General features: G+C 39.2%; 1 pseudogene; it reads right to left on the bottom strand.

The window, feature by feature from the left end:
* Window positions 1-251: 251 nt before the first annotated feature.
* On the bottom strand, window positions 252-709 carry LOC143437162 (Ig heavy chain V region 108A pseudogene; annotated as a pseudogene).
* Between the last annotated feature and the right edge of the window lie 6970 nt (window positions 710-7679).

Below are 7679 nucleotides of genomic sequence, written 5' to 3'. Positions count from 1 at the left end.
GTAGGGGAATGCCAGGGAAGTATGGTGGGAGTGAGTAGGGGAGGGGAGCACCCTTATAGAAGTAATAGAGAGTGGATGGGATAGGGGGTATTCTGAGGAAAAACTAGGAAAGGTTATAATATTTGAAATGTAAATACATAAAATATCCAATAAAAAATAAAAAGTTACTATTTCTGAACAAGTCTAAAAATTAGTCATCTGTCATCTGAATCCCAGGGCAGCATCCTGCATCTTCAGGTTTTCTGACACACTCAGGATGTGGCTGCACCACTGTGTCTTGCACAGTAATATACCGCAGAGTCCTCAGATGTCAGGCTGCTGAGTACCATGTAGGCTGTGCTGGAGGATTTGTCTGCAGTCAGTGTGGCCTTGCCCTTGAACTTCTGATTGTAGCCAGTACCACCATTTCCAGGATAAATATATCCAATCCATTCTAGACCCTGCCCAGGCCTCTGCTTTACCCAGTGCATATTGTAACTGGTAAACGTGTAGCCAGAAGCCTTGCAGGACATCTTCACTGAAGTCCCAGGCTGCACCAGCTCAGACCCAGATTGCTGCAGCTGAACCTCCGAGTGCACACCTGTGAAGAGAAAGGCAGAGTAGATGTCAGTGCCACCTCAAGCCCTGTTTCCTCATCAGATTTGGAAATGGTGAGCCCCTTACCTGAAGTTACTGACAGGAAAATGAAAAAGATCGAGCTCCGTTCCATGGTTAGTGTCTGTTTGTTCAGGGACTATGGAGAGGACACTGATCATAGGTTGTTTACATTTTATGGACATTCCTGTATATACTGCCTTAGACTCAAGTAATTTGCATATTAATGAGAAGGACACATCTTACCTAAGAACCTTGTACAGCTGGAGAAGAACTGGAGAGGAAGGACTGAAAAGGCACATGGGTCACTCAGCAGGATGCTCAGGTCCAAGTCCTAATTTTCTCTGAGGAAATACATCCCATACACTTTCCCAGAGCCCAGGGCATATACTGTGGGTGGAAATCCATGGACAAAGAAGCTCTCAATAGTTTTTGGCCTGAGTCTGTTGCTCCTTTTTGGCACAATGTCATCAGATTTCTTTATAAATGGTTGTTGTGATGATGAAAATGATAGAAAATTCCAAAAATGGCAACTTTTTGTAAATTTACTGCCTTCTTTCAGATATAAGCAATTAATATTTGATTTACCAACAGATTATATACTTCAAAACTCACTACAATGTCTAAAAATAAATGTACTATCTATATAAACATAGATAGAGTCATCACTAGTAAATACTGAATCTCCAAAAATTTTCTCCCCCAAAAAAGTGAATATATATTTCCTCTCAGTCACCATATATCAAAAGACCTTCAGCTTGACGTAGTCCCTCAGAGTTCTTCCCCACCCATGTTGTAATATTTTAATTATTATATTACTTTTAGTGATGAGAACAGGGTACATAATAACCTCAGAGGAATACTTACATAATTCAATTGTAAATGATTTTAGTAGTATTGCAAAGCTTGCCAGGAGATTTCTTTACTTGCTCTGCTATTTTGAGGTCTCTAATGAAGTAATTTTCACTGGTTTAGTTTTTGTGTAATACATATTATGCTGGTAAATGTAGCTACTGAGAGTTTGTTTTTGCAGTAAGAACAGTTCAATCCCTGAAGATAGAATTTCATGATGGAATTTCTGTGAAGTGTTTCACAAAGAATATTTACAGTGTTTGAGCATGCAGACATCACATGTCATTCGATCAGTTACTACCCTTAAGAAAGGAAACCACAGGAGATACAGAGTTCCATCCACACCCACCTCATCTCTCTTTGGGGATTATTGGCCTCATTGTGCCTCCTGCTGGTCATGATCTCCCATGCAGGTAGGTTTGTCATGTGTGGCACTGAAGTACAGTCTGGCAAGAGAAATAACTTATTCCTGTAACTTCAGTGTTCACAGAGCTTAGCTGAAGGGTGAAATGAATCATGTTTTACAATGACTTATTCATCAGAGATTTTAAGCTGTATGAATATTACTGTAGTATCCCTCCCAAACCCAGGTTCCTCCTTGGTGGCAGCTGGATCCTGCTCTTGCAGTTCCCGTTTCTAAAAAGGTGAAGAAAGGATATAACAGCTTCTTTACTGTCTTCATCAGGCTACAGCTGGAGCAGAGAACCTGTGTTCATAGGGCCAATCACTCACCCTACATTGTAAAACAGACAAAGTAAAAAGGCTTACACAATAACTTTACAGAGGACTGAGAATGCTGACATAAATAACTGAAATGCTGCAGCAGCTCAGGACCTAATTGACTCTTAGAAGCTGAAACTTAGTGCTGAAATAGTCCTGTATTAGCAAGAATGAATAATTAATGAAAATTCTGACTAGGGAAAATTAAAAGGACCAACCAGGTGAAAGATCTGAATCCTATAGTTCTGCAATGAGAATCACTCCATAACTACAGGGGTTCTCAGAGACTGAACCACCATCAAATACTATACATGGGCTAGACCTAGGCCCCCAGTCCATTTGTACCACATGTATAACTCAGTCTTCTTGGGTGTCCCAAAAAACTGGAATGAGGGATATGCCTAAAGCTATTGCTTGTCTGTAGAATGCATTCCCCTCACTAAACTGCCTTGTCTGGCCTCAGTAGGAGAGGATCCTCCTAACCATACAGAGACTTGATGCAGCAGCATTGGGGGATATTCATTACCTCTCACCCACTCAGATAGGACTAGAGTGGAATAAAAGGAGGGACTGTTTATTGGAGACCAGGAGAGGATAGACAGCAAATTGGGATACAGAATGAATGAGTGAATGAATGCTAAATTAATTAATTAATTAATTAATTAATGGAAAAGAACTCCTTTGGATCTCCTAATATAAAATGTCTAATTAAAAATAAACCTCTCATCTGAAAATAGATTATCTAATTTTACCTTTATAAACAGATATTTTCCTATGTGCTACATCTGTCTCCTCCCTGTTTAGAAAAGGTACTCCTTTTTCCCACATCAGGACAACTCCTTATTCTCACTTGTTCCCTCCATCTTCTCCCTCATCCTTTATCTCCTGCATTTGCCTCTTGTTCCATGCCCTATCTCTCTCTGGGTCAAACAAGAACTTTTTGTGCTGAGAACTTTGGTTTGAATGTCCTGGGACCCTACAGGCATGGCTTTACCATCACAGTGTTGTTCCGCTGCTGTCAGAAAAAAAAATCTGAGACTATTGAAATGGTGAGAAATTTCATATAATTTTACCTCTAAAACTGTTCTGATGCATTTAGCACCGAGGTTATGTTTGGGAAGATTCCTGAATTATGGTCATTCCTGCACCAGCAGTCATTCTGCTCTTCCACTTCTTCAGTATCTGCCACTGATGCCTGCCTGCCATAAGGTTCATGGTGTTGAGTTTTAAAATGAGGGGATCCTGCTTTTGAACCTCAAAGAAGACAGGCACCTTATTTTGATGACATGCCTACCAGTGAAGCTTGGGTTCTAGATTATTGTTTTAGAACTCATGACACAAGTATCAAGAATGGCAAGGGTTTATAGATAGATTACCAGCAGTAACCGAGCTCACATGAGAAATTCTCTTAAAAAATTAATTAAAAAACTTAAAAATGAACAAGAAAATGTTCATTATTAGTTGATGCTAAGGTGATAGCATCAACTCCTTGAGTATTCTGTGTTTAGTGTTCATTACTCAGTGTTGAGACCTGGGAATTCAGTATTGCACTCCTCTGTCAGAGCTACAGCATCAGATGTGGACTGATTTTGATAAACAAATTGATTAATTGCATGTTCTCCTCCTGTATGGTGAGCTCCTTGTTGGAATCCTAGGAGTTTAGTATGCTTGGAGAAATAAAAAGAAACAAAACAGAAAAACTTGGAAAAATTATACCATTACCTATAATTTAATGTGTATGTGTGTACTGGGAGAAATTTAAAACTCCAACCCAAATATGACCAGTCAAAGAAACACAACTCAGTATTTATGAATATATTCTGTAAGCCTAGATTGGGCAGATACCCCTAAACTATTCTGTTCCCCAGCTATAAGACCCTTATAACTTGAGGATTTTTCCAGAGCCTGCATCTGTCCTTCTACCTCCTGCTTCCCAGTCATCCTCTCCTTTGTCATTTTCCTCCTCCATTGTCTTCCTCCAGTCCTCCCCCTGCTCTCTTCCACCAACCTTTATTTCTCCACCTCCCCTTCTTCTGCTCAATCACTGGTTCAGACTTTATTTTACAAATGAAGATGGGCAGAATGTTCAGTAGAATTCACTTGTGTAGTGACTCACACCTCCTCTGCAGCCCTTCACAGGAAAGGGGAATTAGTAATAAAATAAAATGCTGGGGCTATCCACAACCTATGTGGGGTCTTTTATAAGTTTATTTTGTTATTGTTTCATATGCCCCCTTTTTAAAAATAAATTTTTGGTCATATAATATATAAACTGATTATATTTCCCCTCCTTCTATTCCTTCCTGATCCTCATCACATCTTCTCCCCTCTGAATACACTTCCTTCTTGTTTTTCATAAGAACAGGCTTCTAAGAGGCAAGAATAAAAATTAGCAAAATAAAATGTAATTAGCTAAAACAAAAGCCATTAAACAAAAGTTGGACAAGGTTAACCCACAAAAGAAAAGTAGTCCAAAGAGAAGGCAAAAGAGTCAGTAGTCATCTTATTCAAACACTCAGGAACCCTATAAAACTACTAAAATAAAAAGCATGATATATACACAAAGGACCAGTATGAGACTCATGGTGACCCTGTGCTTGCAAATTCAGTCTTTGTAAGTTCATAGAACCTTGGCTCAGTTGAAGAAAAGCCCTTCAAATTTTGGTGTGTGCTATCCCTTATGACTCTTATAGTCTTTTTGATTCCTCTTTCTAAGCATTCCTTGACGTCTGAATGGTGAGATTTGATGATGTTTTCCCATTTAGAACTATGCATTCCTGGCCTTTTGACTTAACATCTAGCTGTTGGTCTCTGTTCTTGTTTCCCTGTGCTGTAAAAAAATTTTCAGCTGAAGCCTCAATCAGTCACTAATTCATGACTATAGTAAAATATCTTTAGTATCATTAGGAGCCAATTTATTGTTACACATTGTTTCCTTTACCAGAAGTATTTGGTTTTATCATTTACATTAGGTCTCTGAGCAAAGCCCCATGCAGAAGGCATCACTCACACAATTCATTTAACATGGAGATGTTGAGCTGGTGCCTACATATAGAAACCACATTCAAGTGTCTTTTGATATGTTCCACACTATCAATAGAGAAATGTAAACACCAATTCAGCCACAAAGCACTTACAGATTTACCTTCTGTCCTGCCTAAAAAAATGTGGTAGGATGATGGTGCCAAAAAAGCTTATGTCAGTAAACAATGGATATCCAATTTAATGTATGGCTTACTCAGTGAGATGAAACCCATACACAATACTCATTATTATATAGTTATAATATAATCTGAATGGACTTTACTTGTCTTTTGCCCATATACATCCATCAAACTTTTAAAAACATTTAAATAAAATATTGATAATTTCAGAAGGTTGAACAATCTTATATGAATTTTGGATGCAGATATTAAATTAAAGGGATTGGAATAGAGAACACAAGACTGTATTGATTATTGCATTAAGACCTCTGCATGATAGGCAATACTGAAAAAAATGTGTTAAAGAAATGTAATTTATATGCACCATTATTCTTCAGTAAGTAGCATTTAAAATTATGGAACATTTTTGTTTACATTTTGCTTATTATGTAGTAAGAACTGCCTAATATAGCATGCCTATACAGCAACCAGATCTGTACTTTTGTGTATTTTCAAAGCTATATTTGACCATATGACTATATGATAGCTCACTTTTTGGCCAGCAACTTTTGTTGTTTGAAAGCACTCCACACAATCAAAAAAAAAATATATCTGAATCAGACTTTTTATGATACTGAAAGCTAATTTATTCTACTACATATTTCATCATCTACACTATAAAGTAGGAAATATTTATTTTAATCAATCTGTATTTTTGCTTTGTTTTGGTTTAGTTTGGTTTGGTTTTTTTGTTTTTTTGTTTTGGTTGTTGTCGTTGTTTAATCATTTTATTTGCTTACATTTCAAATGATACCCCCTTCCCAGTTTTCCCATCCTATTCCCCTGCCCCTTTGTCTCTAGGAGAGAGCTCCTCCACCCACTCCTTCACTCCCAATTCATCTCTCTAGCACCCCTCTACACTCAGACATCAGGATTCAACAGGACCAAGGCCCTACCCTCTCAGTGATGCCAGATAAGGCCATCCTCTATTAGAGGGAGCCATGGGTCTCTCCGTGTGTACTATTTGTGTGAGGTGGAATATCAGGTTGTTTTGATTTGCAGTTCCCTGATGACTAAGTATGTTGAACATTTCTTTAGTTGCTTGTCAACCACTCATGATCCCTCTGTTGAGAATTTCTTGTTTAGCTCTGTACCCCATTTTTGATACGGGTATTTGGTTCTCTGGAGTCTAACTTCTTGATTTTTTTGTATATTTTAAATATTAGCCCTCCATCAGATGTAGGCTTGATAAAGATTTTTTTTCCAAAACTAGATATTCACTTTTGTCCTATTGACAGTGGCCTTTGCCTTACAGAAGGTTTTCAATTTTATGAGGTCCCATTTTGTGGATCCCTGCTCCAGAGTGTGTCTCATTATGATCTCCAGCCCGGCCTGTTGTGGGGGTCTGGGGAAAGGAGACAGAGTGCAAGGAAGAAGGGGAGATAATCTCCACTACTGCCTTTGTTCGAGTCTCCACTATCACTGCCCAGTCACTCCCAGGTGCTGCACATGTCCCTCTGCACTGGGTCAGTTCAGACTGGACCGGTCCGGTGCCTGCTACCTGGCAAAAAGGGGAGGGTCCTAAAGGCACTTTGGGAAAGGAAATCTCTTCCAAAGTATTACAGCTCTTGAGACAGAAACTCTTGGACAATGGGATGATTCTCTCACACCTTTACTTCTCCTGAATAGGACCTTATATACAGTTTTGGGCTGGGTTAGGGTCTGGCAGCAGATGATGACTATTGGCTTGGTCTGAGAGGTTGGAGATACCTCATCTACATGTGGAAGAGCCTGAGACACTATTCCTACATGACTGATGGCCATAGAACTCTCTGCGAGAGGGGTTCTAGAGAGCTGAAGCTGAGTGAAATGAGCCAGGAGCCAGGAGAAACGCCGAATGCCTTCTGTCCCATTAGGGTCTGGGGTTTGAAGCCTGTCCTCAAGCAGGCATACAGCTGCTTCTCACAGCCCACCACCCCACACCATTTGTCGATTATCGATGTTAGACCATAAGCCATTGGTGTCATGTTCAGGAAATGTCTCCCTGTGCTGATGTGTTTGAGGCTCTTTTCTAATTTCTCTTTTATTAGATTTACTATATCTGATTCTCTATGGAGGTTTTTGATGCACTTGGACCTGAATTTTGTACAGGAGATAAGAATGGATCAATTTGCATTCTTCTGCATGTTGACCACCATATAAACTAGGACAAGTTGTTGAAAATGCTGTCTTTTTTCCACTGGATGGTTTAGACATCTTTGTCAAAGATCAAGTGACCATAGGTGTGTGGGTTTATTTCGAGGTCTTCAATTCTATTCCATTTGTCTCACTGCTTGTCTCTGTACCAATACCATGTGGATTTTGTCAAGC

The sequence above is a fragment of the Arvicanthis niloticus genome, chromosome 23 (genome assembly GCF_011762505.2).
Source record: "Arvicanthis niloticus isolate mArvNil1 chromosome 23, mArvNil1.pat.X, whole genome shotgun sequence".
Classification (NCBI taxonomy): Eukaryota; Metazoa; Chordata; class Mammalia; order Rodentia; family Muridae; genus Arvicanthis; species Arvicanthis niloticus.
Note: the sequence above shows the minus strand (reverse complement) of the source record. Positions and strands in the feature narration are given on the sequence as shown.